The sequence below is a fragment of the Heterocephalus glaber genome, unplaced genomic scaffold, assembly GCF_053883595.1.
Source record: "Heterocephalus glaber isolate CG9 unplaced genomic scaffold, H.glaber_assembly_v1.0 deba00001461, whole genome shotgun sequence".
Lineage (NCBI taxonomy): Eukaryota > Metazoa > Chordata > Mammalia > Rodentia > Bathyergidae > Heterocephalus > Heterocephalus glaber.
Window position 1 is genome coordinate 23,430,112 of NW_028258308.1, and position 13,986 is coordinate 23,444,097.

General features: G+C 37.6%; 1 pseudogene; it reads left to right on the forward strand.

Annotated features, from left to right (window-relative positions):
* Positions 1-354: 354 nt before the first annotated feature.
* Positions 355-2,684, forward strand: LOC106010026 (protein kinase C iota type pseudogene; annotated as a pseudogene).
* Positions 2,685-13,986: the final 11,302 nt, after the last annotated feature.

Sequence of the window (13,986 nt, forward strand, 5' to 3'; positions counted from 1 at the left end):
TAAAGACTAACTTAGCTCATTACTAGGGACAACAGGGAAGGGTCTTTGCAGGGGCCCTTTACGTCTTAGGGCCAAGGTTCTTTTTCCTTTTGATCTTAGCAAACCAAGCTTTGCAGGGTACATCGTGAAGAGGAGGTGCAGACTGTCAGCTTTTTATGGATGGTTAAGCCTGTTCTGCCAGCTATCTGAACTCCTTTGGGGAGGGGCTCATCTCTCCCTGCTTAGGGGTCTCTATCCCTTCAGGGCTATAGGCTTTGCTATTATGTGGAGACTCAGCTTATGGAACCCCACGACATGAGCTCACTTCCTTGGCAACATCTCCAAAAAGAACTTGGAACCAATGGGTGTCACAATCTAGTAATAGCTGTCTCCCAAGCTCACTTGGCTAGAGATGGTCAACAGCAAACATGCTGAGCTGCTTCTCCACTTTGAGAGGCCAAAGCCTCAGGACCCCAGGTAGAGAAAGTATCTGTGAAAGATTGAGAAGATGGCTGACTCCCTTCAGATGCTGCAGGCCATGCTGCAGCAGCTGCATGACTGTCACAGACACCCCAGGGATGGTCTCCCCAGGAGTGACCACCAGTGACCTACCAAAATCAAGGTACCCCAGTGAAGTCTCCCTAAGCCAAAATACCAATGGCACAGAAACTAGGAAGAGCACGGGGCAAGTATCACCAGGCCTAGAAATACCCAGTAGCTCTGGGCAGGTCTCCCCAGAGCTGGGCACAGAAAACCTAGAGAGTCAAAGTCCAAAGTCACAGCTACCAGCCCCCAAGAGACACTGAGAAACCTGGTGTACATCCATCCAGGCCTGGCTGCCACTATTGGAAACAACTTCACAGAGAACCTTGCAGAATTCCGACCAGTGTGGTCCCTGCAGGAAGTCAGGCCACTCTCATTCTCTGAGCCCTGCCTGCCTATTTCCCTGGGCAGCCAACCTGTCTATGGTCCCTTCTTCCCAGGCACCTCCACCACCCACACCTCTACCCGATCGGCCCTGATTTTGGGAAGAGACATCATGACAAGATCTCTTTTGAATTCCATCTACTTTGAGGGCCTATGTGATAAAGATCAAGATGTGTGGTGTCTGGACAATAAACAGCTTTTCACCACACACTGGATAGAGGAGGAAGGAGACCCGTATACTGTGTCACCTCAGTTGGAGTTAGAATACACCATTAGGCTTTCTGAGCTAAAGAAAGATTCTGAGCTCTTAATTCATTCATCACCTTGTATACCAGAACATTCTAAAGTGCCTTGTCCAGGAGGAGAGAAATCCATCCACCACAGAGCTGCAGGCCACTGGAGAAAGCTGTATTATGCAAATAGCCATACTTTTCAGGCCAAACGCTTCAGCAGGCGAGCTCACTGTGCTGTCTGCACAGACCATGTAGAGGGACTTGGCCATGAGGTGTATAAGTCCACCAACTGCAAACTCTCAGTTCACAAGAAGTGCCACAAACTTGTCACAATTGAATGTGGGCAGCATTCTTTACCATCAGAGCCCATGGTGCCAGTCGATCCATCATCCATGGCTTCAGACCCTGCACACACAGCGATCCCACATAACCTTTCAACTCATGAGGCTTTAGAACAAGTTGATGAAGAGAATGAGGCAGAGAACACCAGGAAAGGTGGCAAAGCTTCATCTGGTCTAGGTCTTGAGGACTTTGACTTGCTCTGTGTGATTGGCAGAGGAAATTATGGGAAAATACTGTTAGTCCAACTGAAAAAATCAGGTGGCATGTATGCCATGAAAGCAGTGAAAAAAGAGCATTTCTACATTCATCAGGTACAGAAAGAGAGGCATATTCTACAGCAGACATCCAATTGTCCTTTACTAGTTGCACTGCATGCTTGCTTCCAGACAGAAAGCAGACTGTTCCTTGTTCTAGACTGTCAGTGGGGGAGATCTACTGTTTCATGTGCAGCAACAAAGCACACTTCCAGGAGAACATGCCAGTTTTTACTCTGCAGAAATCAGTTTAGCAGTCAACTATCTTCAGCAGCAAGGAATACTTCACAGAAATTTAAAATTGGAAAATCTTTTACTGGACTCAGAAGGTCACATTAAACTCACCAATTATTGCTTGAGTAAGGAAGGCTTACAGCCAGGAGACATGACCCGCACTTTCTGTGGTACTCCTCATTTTGTGGTTCCAGAAATTATAAGAGAGGAAGATTACAGTTTCAGTGTGGACTGGTGGGCTCTTGGAGTACTGATGTATATGATGATGATTGGAGAGTCTCCATTTCATCTTGATGAGAGCTCTGATAACCCTTATGAAGACTCAATCGAGAATCTCTTCCAAGTAATTTTGGAAAGAGACATTTTCATACCTTGTTGTCTGTCTGTACAAGCTGCAAGTATCCTAGAGGATTTTCTGAACAGGGACCCAAAAGAACAACTGGGTTGTCATCCTCACAGGGGCTTTGCTGATGTTCAGGAGCATCCATTCTTTCAAAATGTGGACTGGGACATGATGGAGCAAAAGCAGGTGGTGCCTCCATTTAAACCAAATATCTCTGAGTGATTTGGTTTGGATAACTTTGATCCTGAATTTACTAACAAACCTGTCCGGCTCACCCCAGATGATGATGACATCATGAGGGAGCTTGATGAGTATGAATTTGCGGGTTTTGAGTATATCAATCATCATATGATGTATGAAGAAGGGGTCTGATCCTCATTTTTTCAACTATGCATTTTGCTTATGTTGTCATTTAATGCTTGGAAAAATTTATTGCCAGCCTGGATAGAATGAACCATTTCAGAGTTGTTTGGAAGCCAATTTTAATTTATTGGTTTGAAGTTATATTTAGATGTAATACTTGATTCTTATAGTCTATAGTACAGAGTATGGAATTTTTTGTTCATAGATTAGATTTTTATGAACTTATTCAAACAACAATGAGCCAATCGCTTGTTAACCACACTTGTATATACATTCCTTTTGTTGAGTGAGACATAATGCCTAATATTTTTTCTTTTTACTTATAATACAAGAAAGCAATTTGTCTTTTCAGTAAAATATCTTCCCCATGCTAGTTTCTCTCCAACCACATTACCTATACTTTTTGGGCTCAGTTTATGTAGTCTTCAGGAAAATCCAAAAAATAGCAACAATTTTGAATTAAAATACATATACTTGTGGGCCGGGGATTTAGCTCAGTGGTTTCACCACCTGCTGCACAAGCACAAGGACCTGAGTTCGATCCCTGGTACCAAAAAAAAAAAAAGAAAAGAAAACACATATACTTGTATCTTTTTTATATGAAGAAAATACAATATATGACTACAAACTTTGGAAAGGTAATAGTTCTCATGAAATGGGGCATCTGAAAATGGTTAAAAGATAATTTCTTAAATGTTTACAAATTTTAAATTGTTCTAAATTTAAAACTAGATCATTAACTAAAATTAAATTAAACTAAGATTGTACCATTATAACTTATTTACATTTAGATGATGATTCTTACCTTGAAAATCCTTGACATAAAAATGATACTAAAACAGAAGGATGATACATAGCATCCTAATTTTAGTTAATGATCTAGTTTTAAATTCAGGATGATTTAAAATTTGTAAACATTTAATAAATTGCCTTTTAATCTTTTTTGGGTGCCCCATTTCATAAGAAATATTACTTTTCCAAAGCTTGTAGTCATATATTGTCTTTTCTTCATATAATTTAGTTTGAAACTAATGAAAATATCAAAGGAAAATGTTTATAGACATTCACGTGTTTATTTCTGAGGCATGTATGTTTCTCTTAATGCCTGGAACTTGTTTTAAAACAAAAAGCAGTATTCACAACATAAACTTATAGAGAATTCTAACATGTCAGAAATATGTTTAGGATTTTGCTTTTAAGTGTTGCTCTTTTCCATAGGGCATTTCAGAATGTAGAATAATCACCCAGGGTGTTTGTTTACCATGTTTTTTACTGAGCCTACATTAGAATTATTTTGGGTTTTTGAACCTCATTTTGAGAAACACTTTCTTCAAGATATTCTTTTGTCCTCCAGTTAAATAGTAGGAAGTATGTTCATGGTATAATATTTTAAGATGTTACAAGCAGAAATTTATAACTTTGTGAACATTTTTGAACAAATTTTACATGAATGACTTCATTAGATACCTTCCTTGTTCCCCTCAGCAAAATCTTATCAGTTTTCTGCCAATAATATCCAAATGATGAGCATTTTTCTTTGTTGAGGTTTTCATCATTATTCAGGGTGGTCTTTTGCTTTTCAATTTTTTAAGTAGTAAGATTAACTGTATATTTTATAGAGAACTGCATTACAAATATGTTTTCAACTATTTTTGTAGTATTTCCCCGACCTTGCAGGTCAGTAGGACTACATGACAGCCTCTGGCCAAGAAATGCGAGCAAAAGTAGTTTGGGTCATGTTCACCCTGAAGCCATGAAAAGCCTCTGTATAGAACTTTGGCTTCTCTTTTTCTTCTTCCAAGAATATCAGTCTTCTATGGAGTTGATAGATCAGCAAGATAAAAGCAGTCTGAATCGCTGAGTCATTGCACGGAGGACAACTGCTCTGGACAGTTTTCTGGACCCACAGAGTATTTGTAGACTTTTTTCTTTTTTGCATTAAGCCACTAGAAAAAAATAACAAGAAATGAACAACTTTCTAAAGTTTTCTTTTGCATAAAGCACTTTCCATATCTTCAGAATTTCTTAAACACAAAAAGAAAAAAACTTAGAATATAATAATTGTTTTAGAAATCTATTTTTTATTTTTACTATGTCAGCAAGCATTAGGCCATCTTTAGTTCTGACCATTTTCATGAGTGCAGCTACAATAACAGGGCCAACCTGCACAATCTCACTCTGTAGTTGTAGAGCAACACAGTACTAAAAAGCAAAGTCCCTAATGTGATGAAAATCTTGGCAATTCACAATCAGTTTGAAATGTTGTGGGCCCACTGCCAGAAAACATTCTTACACTGGGTCTTTTTTCAGCACCCTTAATTAACCAGCTGGAATTCCTTTTTAAGTGCCAACATACTCAGTCTTTCAGAACATAGACTTTTTCTTTTAATGGGAGATCTGTCTCTCATCATAAAGATGGAACAATGCATTCTTGACTTCTCCCAAAAACCAGATTTTTTTGATACAATAAGTTCTGAGGAGGGTAAAGACAGATCCCAGACCACTTGTTTCAGTCAGGATATATGGATGCTGTACAGAGACCAAAGTAGACTGTTGAAGCATTGGCTGTCACTGAACAAAACCTCCACAGTAATGCTCAGGCCTGCCTCATGCAGAATAAGTCAAAAAGAAAGAGCTGCTGGAAATGAATAATCAAACTAAAATCTAGTGATAAAGAAGAACTCCATGCTAAAAGAGCAGAAGATTTGGTACAATGTTTCAAACACATATTCTTCAGTGTTTCTCAAATTCTTGTTGGAGAAACTGGAATACACTACTAAAGATCATCTTAATTCTAAAAAACATAAAATCAAAAGACAAGCCAGAAGTATAGTAATATAAAGCTGTCATTATAAAAAATATTAAGTGATGTCAGTGAGGTGGTTCATTTATGTATCAAAAAATATTGCACATCTATCATATGCCAAGCTCTGCAATTACCTAATTTATGCAGTAGATGATATTTTTAAATGTCAGTATTTTGTCCTGCATGCAGTTTCCCTTTTCCCAGTGTAGCAAAGTGGGAAATCCTGTAGAACATGGGCTCCAGAGCCATACTGCTTTTGGTTCTTTCCACAGCCTCACCCTTACCAGCCATGCAACCTCATGTTACTTCTTCTCTTTGTGCTTGAATATCCTCACCTGTAAATTGGGAATGATAGTGATGACTAATCTGTTAAGACATGGAAAGCACATAGAGTAGTAGCTACAAGATAACAAAGGCTCAATTTCCCAAGTATGATGGGCTATTATTATTTTCTTACCCCCAATTTCAAACTGGTAACTCCTCTTCATCTTGGAGGAAGTATATAACAGAGAATGCTTATGGAAGTATTACCAAAAAAATTACTCTGAGAGCCCAGGAGATTGATAGCTCAGCATACCAGTGGGGAGGCTCTGAGAACATACCTGGCCAGAGGATCTGAACCCCATTCAAAAGCTGCTTTCTACCAGGGACCTATGCTTGATGAGTCTGGAAACTTTCTACATACCTCATAGGCACTACTGCCTGACTCTCATTCTCCTTGGCCTCCTCTGGGGGAACTCTCTATCCATGGCACAATGGGGCACTCATGTCATCTCTGTAGGCAACCAGAATCAGAACTCAGAACTGTTCCTCCCTGTATCAGAACTCCTCTCACCCCCATGCTGCCAGATGCCTGACTTGCCTTGAATGAACTCAGCTAGTACTGGTGCACAGTAGTCTTTTACCTGTTCTCTAAATCCACAATGTTGACTCATATCCTGTAATCTCATGCTGGCTTTCCTTCCCCTTAGGGGAATTCTCCCACTTTCCAGTAGTGTACCACAGCTGACTTGTACCACCTGGAGAAGGCAGCCATCTTAATCTCTTCCAAACAATTCTGTAATGAGACAGCTTGGGCATGTTTACACCTCAGAAATTCAGTGAATGCTGCAAGGTAACTTTTATTTTTGTAGAGAGTTAGCTCACCCATAGACCACTGTCTTTGATACCTAGAACACATCTTTGCTCTCTCTCTCTCTGGAGGCCTTGATGTAGCTAAAATCCTAAGCCTTTTGTTTACTCAGAAAGAAAGATTAGACAATATTCTCCTATACTGATCTCTCATGTAATTCCAGTTTCTTCTCCACACATTCTACAATACAAATCTAATACAATATGCAATGTTTATACTTTAACATGACATTCAAAGTCCTCCTGACATGGTCCTAATTTTGTTTCTTCCTGATTTTATCTTCATATAGGTTCATGGTCCCAATTCCTTCCATTCACTTGCAGGTACCAAAAATTACTTCCTCTTCTACAAAGATTTTATACAATTTCAGGCCTTCCTGCCTTTATCTATGCTATTCCTTTATCCCAGAAGATCCTCTGTGAGTTTGAATGGGACCTCTTTCTGATGTCTTCTTCATAATAGTAGACAGAATGATCCTTTCATGTCCCTTTTCTCATTCCTCTATTAAACCACTAACATGATTAATTTCAGATGTTTGTATTCATGTTTTATCTTCCTTGCTAGATATTATATCCTCAAAAGTAGACAACTGTGTCTTTTTTTATTAAGTTTATTGGTACATTTTAGGTATAAAATACAATTACATTCATCACTGGGATCTTGTACCTTTACATGATGTATCTTGGTTCTTATTTTTTCCCCATTCTCCTGCCCTCCCTTCACCCCCTTCAACCCTTCCCTATTTACAAAGACTTTGTTTCCATTTTTTCCCTTTTCTCATATTTTTTCTTTTCCCTTCTGTACTTTCCCCTACCCCTCCCACTTCCCCTACTCTTTAGATCTTTTCTTCCTATTTCACAATATCAATTATACATTTTGTTCCTTATTTACACTTTTAGTTTCTCACACCAGAGAAACTGTTTGGTATTTACACTTGTGTCTTCTTTATTTCACTTGAGAGTATGACCTCCATATGCATCCACTTAGCTATAAATGTCTCTAGTTCCTCATTCTTTATGGCTGAGTAGTATTCCATTTTTTTTAAAAAAAAAAAAAAAAACACATCTTTATCCAGTCTGCAGTTGATGGGCAATTGGGCTGCTTCCAAATTTTAGCTATTACCAACTGCGCCACTATAAACATGGGTGTGCATATATCACTGTGGTATGATTCTTTTAATTCTTTGGGGAAGACACCTAGCAGGGGAATAGCTGGGTCAAATGGGACTTTCAGTCCTAGTTCTTTGAGGTATCTCTGTACTGATTTCCACAGTGGTTGCACCAGTCTGCACTCCCACCAACAATGAAGGAGGTTTTTCTCTGCACAACCACACCAGCATTTGTTATTGGTTGATTTCTTGCTAGCAGCCATTCTTTCTGAGGTGAAGTGGAATCTGCATCTGCATCTCTCAAATGACCCGTGATGGTGAACATTTTTTCATACGTTTATTTGCTATTTCTACTTCTTTGTCTGAGAAATGTCTGTGCATTTCAGATGCCCATTTTTTAATTGGGTCTTTATATTTGCAGGGTTTGATTTTTTGAGTTCTTTATGTATTCTAGATAGTAGGCCTTTGTCTGAGGTACTGCTGGTAAAAAAATTTTCCCACATTGTAGGTTGTCTCTTAGCTCTGCTGGTGGTTTCTCTTGCTGTGCAGAAGCTTTTTAATAAGATGAGATCCCAGTTGTTGATTCTTTGTGCTAGTTCCCATGCTATTGAGGATTTGTTCATAAAGTTTTTTCCTATGCCAATGTCTTTGAGAGTTCTACCTAACTTATCTTCCAGCAAGTTTAGTGTTTCTGTTTTAATATTAGATCTTTGATCCACTTTGATTTTTAGTTTAGCGTATGGTGAAAAATAGGGGTCTGGTTTTAATCTTTGGCAGGTTGAAATCCAGTTTTTCCAGTAGCATTTATTAAAGAGGCTGTCTTTCCTCCAGTGAGGATGATTGGCTCCTTTGTCAAAGATGAGGTGGCTGAGTATGTCTGGAGTTGCGTTTGCATCTTCTAATCTATTCTACTGATCCTTGGTTTCTGTTTCTTTGCCAGTACCATGCTGTTTTTATCACAGTGGCTTTGTAGTATAGCTTTATGTTGGGGATTGTGATACCCGCTGTCTTGTCTCTGTTACCTCGAATTGCTTTTGCTATTCTAAGTCTCTTCTTGTCCAAATGAATTTTTGGATTGTTTTCTCTAGCTCTGTGAAATATACTGTTGAGATTTCAATTGGGATTGCCTTGAATCTATATAGCTGTTTTGGAAGTATGGATATTTTCACTATATTGGTTCTTCCTACCCAGGAACAAGGGATGTCTTTCCATTTTCTTGTATTCTCTTCAATCTCTTTTTTCACAGTGTTGTAGTTCTCAATTTAGAAGTCTTTTGCTTCCTTTTTTAGATTGATACCTAGATATTTCATTTTTTGGGATGTTATTGTGAAAGAGATTGTTTCTCTAATTTCTCTCTCAGTGAATCTGTTATTTGTGTACAAGAAGACTATTGATTTTTGAGTGTTTACCTTGTATCCAGCTACTCTGCTGAATCTGTCAATTAAGTCTAGAAGTCTTTTGGCAGAGGTTTTTGGGTCTTCTATGTAGAGTATCAGCAGAGTTTTTGAGTCTTCTATGTAGAGTATCATATCATCAACAAATAATAACAGTTTAACTTCTTCCTTTCCTATTTTATTCCTTTTATTTCTTTCTCTTGGCTAATTGCTGTGGCTAATGTTTCAAGAACTATATTGAACAGGAGTGGTGATGGTGGATATCCTTGTCTTTTTCCTGATTTTAGCATGAAATTTTTCAGTTTTTGACTATTTAGTATGATGTTGGTTGTTGGTTTTTCATAGTCTTTATCAAGTTGAGATAAAGACCATCTACTCCAATTTTCTGCAGGGTTTTTATCATGAATGGGTGTTGAATTTTAGACAACTGTGTCTTGCTCATTTTTATATCTACTACACTAAGATAGTACCCAGCAAAATATGTACTTAAAAAAAATTTTAGTCCAGTATTGAAGATCTAGGAAAGGCACTGAAGGAAAACATTGAGAACAAAAGTTCATCTTTCTCTTCCCTTCTCGAATGATTAGATCCAAAAGGTTTTAGTGGGGCTGGGTAAGAAAGATATCTGTGCCAGCAATGAGGAGCTTAGGGACAGAGCTGAGGTGGCTCATAGCAGAATTTGAGCTCATAATTGGCTAAAGGAGGATATCCAAAAGGTGGACCAGAAAAGAAATTTGATATTGATATCAGAGCCCAAGTGGGGTAAGAACAGCATCCATGCAAAGATGTGTTAAACACTGATGCCCTCACCCTAATCTTACTGCCTGCTGGTGCCTGCATCCAGCACAAATCAGGAGTCTGACTGCCTTCTTTATCTACCAGCATGAGCAGTGACATGTCCTGATTTGGCACTGCACCAAAAATGTAGATCCCAGAAGAAAATCATACATTCAAAATCACAGAGAAATTTCCTTCTTTTTTATGTATGCATTCTTTTTAATTTTGCTTTATTTTTCCTTTCCTTTTCTTTTCTTCTCTTTTTTTTTTTTTTTTTTTTTTTGTTCTTTCCTTCTTCTTCACCAGTTTATTGGAGTTTGGGCAATTTTCCGCTGTCCTTCTTCCTTGCTTCTTATAGCTTTTTCTTACTGCTTTTTTTTCTTTTTCTACTTTTTCCTCTTCTCTCATTTAGTTTTTCTCCCTTTAATTTTTCTTTTTCTACTCTTCATATAATTTATTTTATTCTCATTTTCTTTTATCTTCTATTGTTCACCAATTTTTCTCTTACCTTTACTTAATTCTATAAACATACTTCTACTCCCCAATAAGCTCTTTTGTACTACTTCTCTCTCTCTTCCTTCTCATATCATATAGTTTAAGGTTTCAAATTTTTTCTCTTTCATTCCCCCATTCCCAAACCCTATATCTTTAATGGTATAACCACAAAGCTTTTTTAATCTTTCAATACTTACTTAACTCTATAAAATTACTGTTGAATTTTTTCTACTAGTAGTGGAGATATAGCTTCACATTTAGTACATATTAGCTATAACTCAATACCTGGGTTGCCTTAATATTTACACCATAATTGTAGATTCCTTCCCTAGGGCTAAGGGTGGTACATAATTGCTTCTTATGATATGTTAATATTTATTTTGTCTTGTATGATACTACTGTAGCTGATTTTCTTGATATTACCAGGGTCACATAATTGTTGCTATTTCTCTGTAAATTAGCACTCAGATTACCTTGTGACATTAACAATACTAGAGTACATTCCAAGAAAACTAGGTGTTGGGCTAATGATACTGCATCCACCTCTCCCAAACTAACCAAGGTGGCCAGATCTCTAGGATTACACACCTCCAAAGCACGCCACTAAGAAACAACTAAAGAAATCTCTATACTTGCCCCCCAAAAAAAGTCTTTACACTATAAGCAGCCACAAACTTCAGCAGAGAACATGTAAACAAAAGTAGAAATATAAGAATACAAGGCAACAGAGTGCCTCCCAAAACTCCCAACTCCCCTGAACCCCATCCAGGGGCATCAAAGGGCAGAGTAGCATAAGCCACACACAAGAATTACTCAAAAGGATAAGAGAAGAAGTTAGAAAACAGATCAAAGAGGTACTCACCATGATCAGAGAAGATATAACTAAACAGATAATAGAAGTGATAATCAAAATGACCCAGGTGCTTTCAAAAGACACTAAAAAAAAATGCTAGATGAGTTAATATGCTATAATGACCTAAACTAATGATATAAAATGTGAATGACCAGTTAGGCAAGGAAATAGAGTCCATGAAAAGGTTTCAATTGGAAGTCCAAGAGATTAAGAATTATATTGAAAGTATGGGCAAAAAAAAGCAACCAGTGTGAAGATAAAATTTCAGAACTAGAAGACAATGATGCCTTCAGAGGATAACTACTCAAAGACACTTTAAAAGCAAAAAGAGAACATTAAAAATAGATCCAAGAGTCCCAGTGACTTAAAGGAGGCTCCCCCACCACCATTCCATGTTCTTAGGGCAGAGAAGGCAAGCCAGTCCCAGTGCCCAGAGGGAGGCGCCCCAGCCACCATTCCACACTGCTGGGGCAGAGAAGGTGAGCTGCGCAGGTGCCAGAAGCACCCCCCCTCCATGAAAATGAGAAGACATGTAAACAAGCCTCAAAAACAGACTTCCAGATCACCTACAGCAACCCCAAAGGGAAATGAGATGGAACAATCTGATACTCAACCACCTGGACTCTCTAAACTGGCAACAAAAGAGGATCTGGGAATAATGAAATCAGAAATAATTACTCAGATAACAGTAAAGATTGTGTTCATAGTACAAGACATGATTAATAAATCTAGAGAGGACACAGATAAAAAATAGAGGATCTGAGGAACATGATGGAATCCCAAAATAGGAAAAAGTGGAATCCATAATACAGATGCAAACAGATTCCCAGGAGATTAAAAATTCCACTGAAAGTCTGCACAGCAGAATGAACCAATGTGAGGATAGAATTTCAGATATAGAAGAAAAGATTGCAATTAGTGACCAGGAAAAGAAAAATTGCTTTAAAATTGTAAGGGACCATGAGAAATCAATCCACCAGCTGCTAGACAATGCAAAGAAGAACAACATAAGACTGATTGGAATCAATGAAGAGGAGAGAGTGCAGATGACATAAAAAAAACTCGTCACAGAAGTGATGGCAGAAAACTTCCCAAGCAGGGGAAAAGAACTTGATGTAAAGATAAGTGAGGCATATAGGACTCCAGGTAGCCTTGATCAGAAAAAATCTACATACAGGCATATAATAGTTAGGATTCCAGAAATCCAACAGAAGAACAAAATTCTACAAGCAGCGAGAGAAAAGAAACAAATCACATACAATGGAAAGCCCACCAGAATCATAGCAGACTTCTCAATGCAAACCCTCACAGCAAGAAGAGCCTGGAGTGACATATTTCAAGCCCTAAAGGAAAACAACCTCCAACCCAGATTGATGTACCCTGCAAAACTATCTTTCAAAATTGATGGAGAAATAAGATACTTTCATGACAAAGAGCACCTTAGGAACTTCATAAATACCAAACCAGCACTCCAAAAAATTTTAGACAATATCCTAGGAAAAGACAATGAGGATCACAACCCCAGGAAGCCCAGCATAATGAACCTATTGAGTGTGAAAAATTAAATGCAAAGGGGGAGAATCCAACAAAAAGAAAAAGTCATGACAAGGCTTTAAAAACTTTTAACTTCATCTCCCTAATGAGTGTAAAATTCAATCTTGTTATTGTACTGATTAGTATTTTTCTGATTCTAGAGTTGCACAATTTTCCTTGTGCAGTACTGGCTATCATCTTCTTGTGTCTACTTTTTAATTAGGTTTTCCATTAATGAGCTGTAAGCATTTTTATATATTCTTGTCATAGGTTATATGCATTGTAAATATGATCTGCTTAAGGACTACTTTTCATTTTAATGATGTCATTTAAAGTTCTAAATTTTGATGGAATCTCATTGATCAGTATCTTTCTTTTATACATCATGTTTTTTGTATCCTAGGTAGTTCTTGCCTACCCTAAATTCATAAACATTTTCCCTTATAATTTCTTCTTAAAGTTTTATCCTTTTAGGCTTTCATATTTAGGTTCATAGATCCTTCCAAGTTATTTTTATGTATGGAAATAAAGGGTTGAGGTTAATTTTTTATATACAGATACTAGGTATTCTAGTGTCATTTGCTGAAAACACTATCTCTTCCTTGGCTCTTGAATTGAGTTTATATTCTATAAAATGCTAATGTTAAATAATCTTTCAAAACTCAGTGGACCATATATGTGTGGTTCTATTTCTAGATTCTCTGTTTTATTCAAATGATCTATATGTCTTTCCTTACACCAACACTGCCTTGATTACTGTAGCTTTAGAGGAAGTCCTAAAATTAGGTACTAAACATCTTCCAACACTGTTTTTTTGTTTTGTTTTTACTTTTCTAGTTCCTTTGCACTCCTACATAACTTTTAAATTTCAATATCCAATTCCTCATTTATAGCAAGTATATATAGAACTGAATTTTTATATATACCTTATGTTTTCTAATCCTGCTAAATTCAAGTACAAGTTCTAGGGGCTCCTAGAGATTTCTTAGTATTTTCTCTGTAGATGATCATTTCATCTACATATAAAGATTTTGCTTCTGCCATGCCAATCCTATCCTAATTGCATCATTTTATTGCCAGACTATTTTGGTTTGGGCCCAGGTTTCAAAGTTTAATGGACAGATAAAGAGTAGGCATATCTGCCCTTGTTCCCCACCTTAAGGAGAAAGCATTGTATCTTCTCCATTTATATAAGGCATTCTCACTGGAAGTA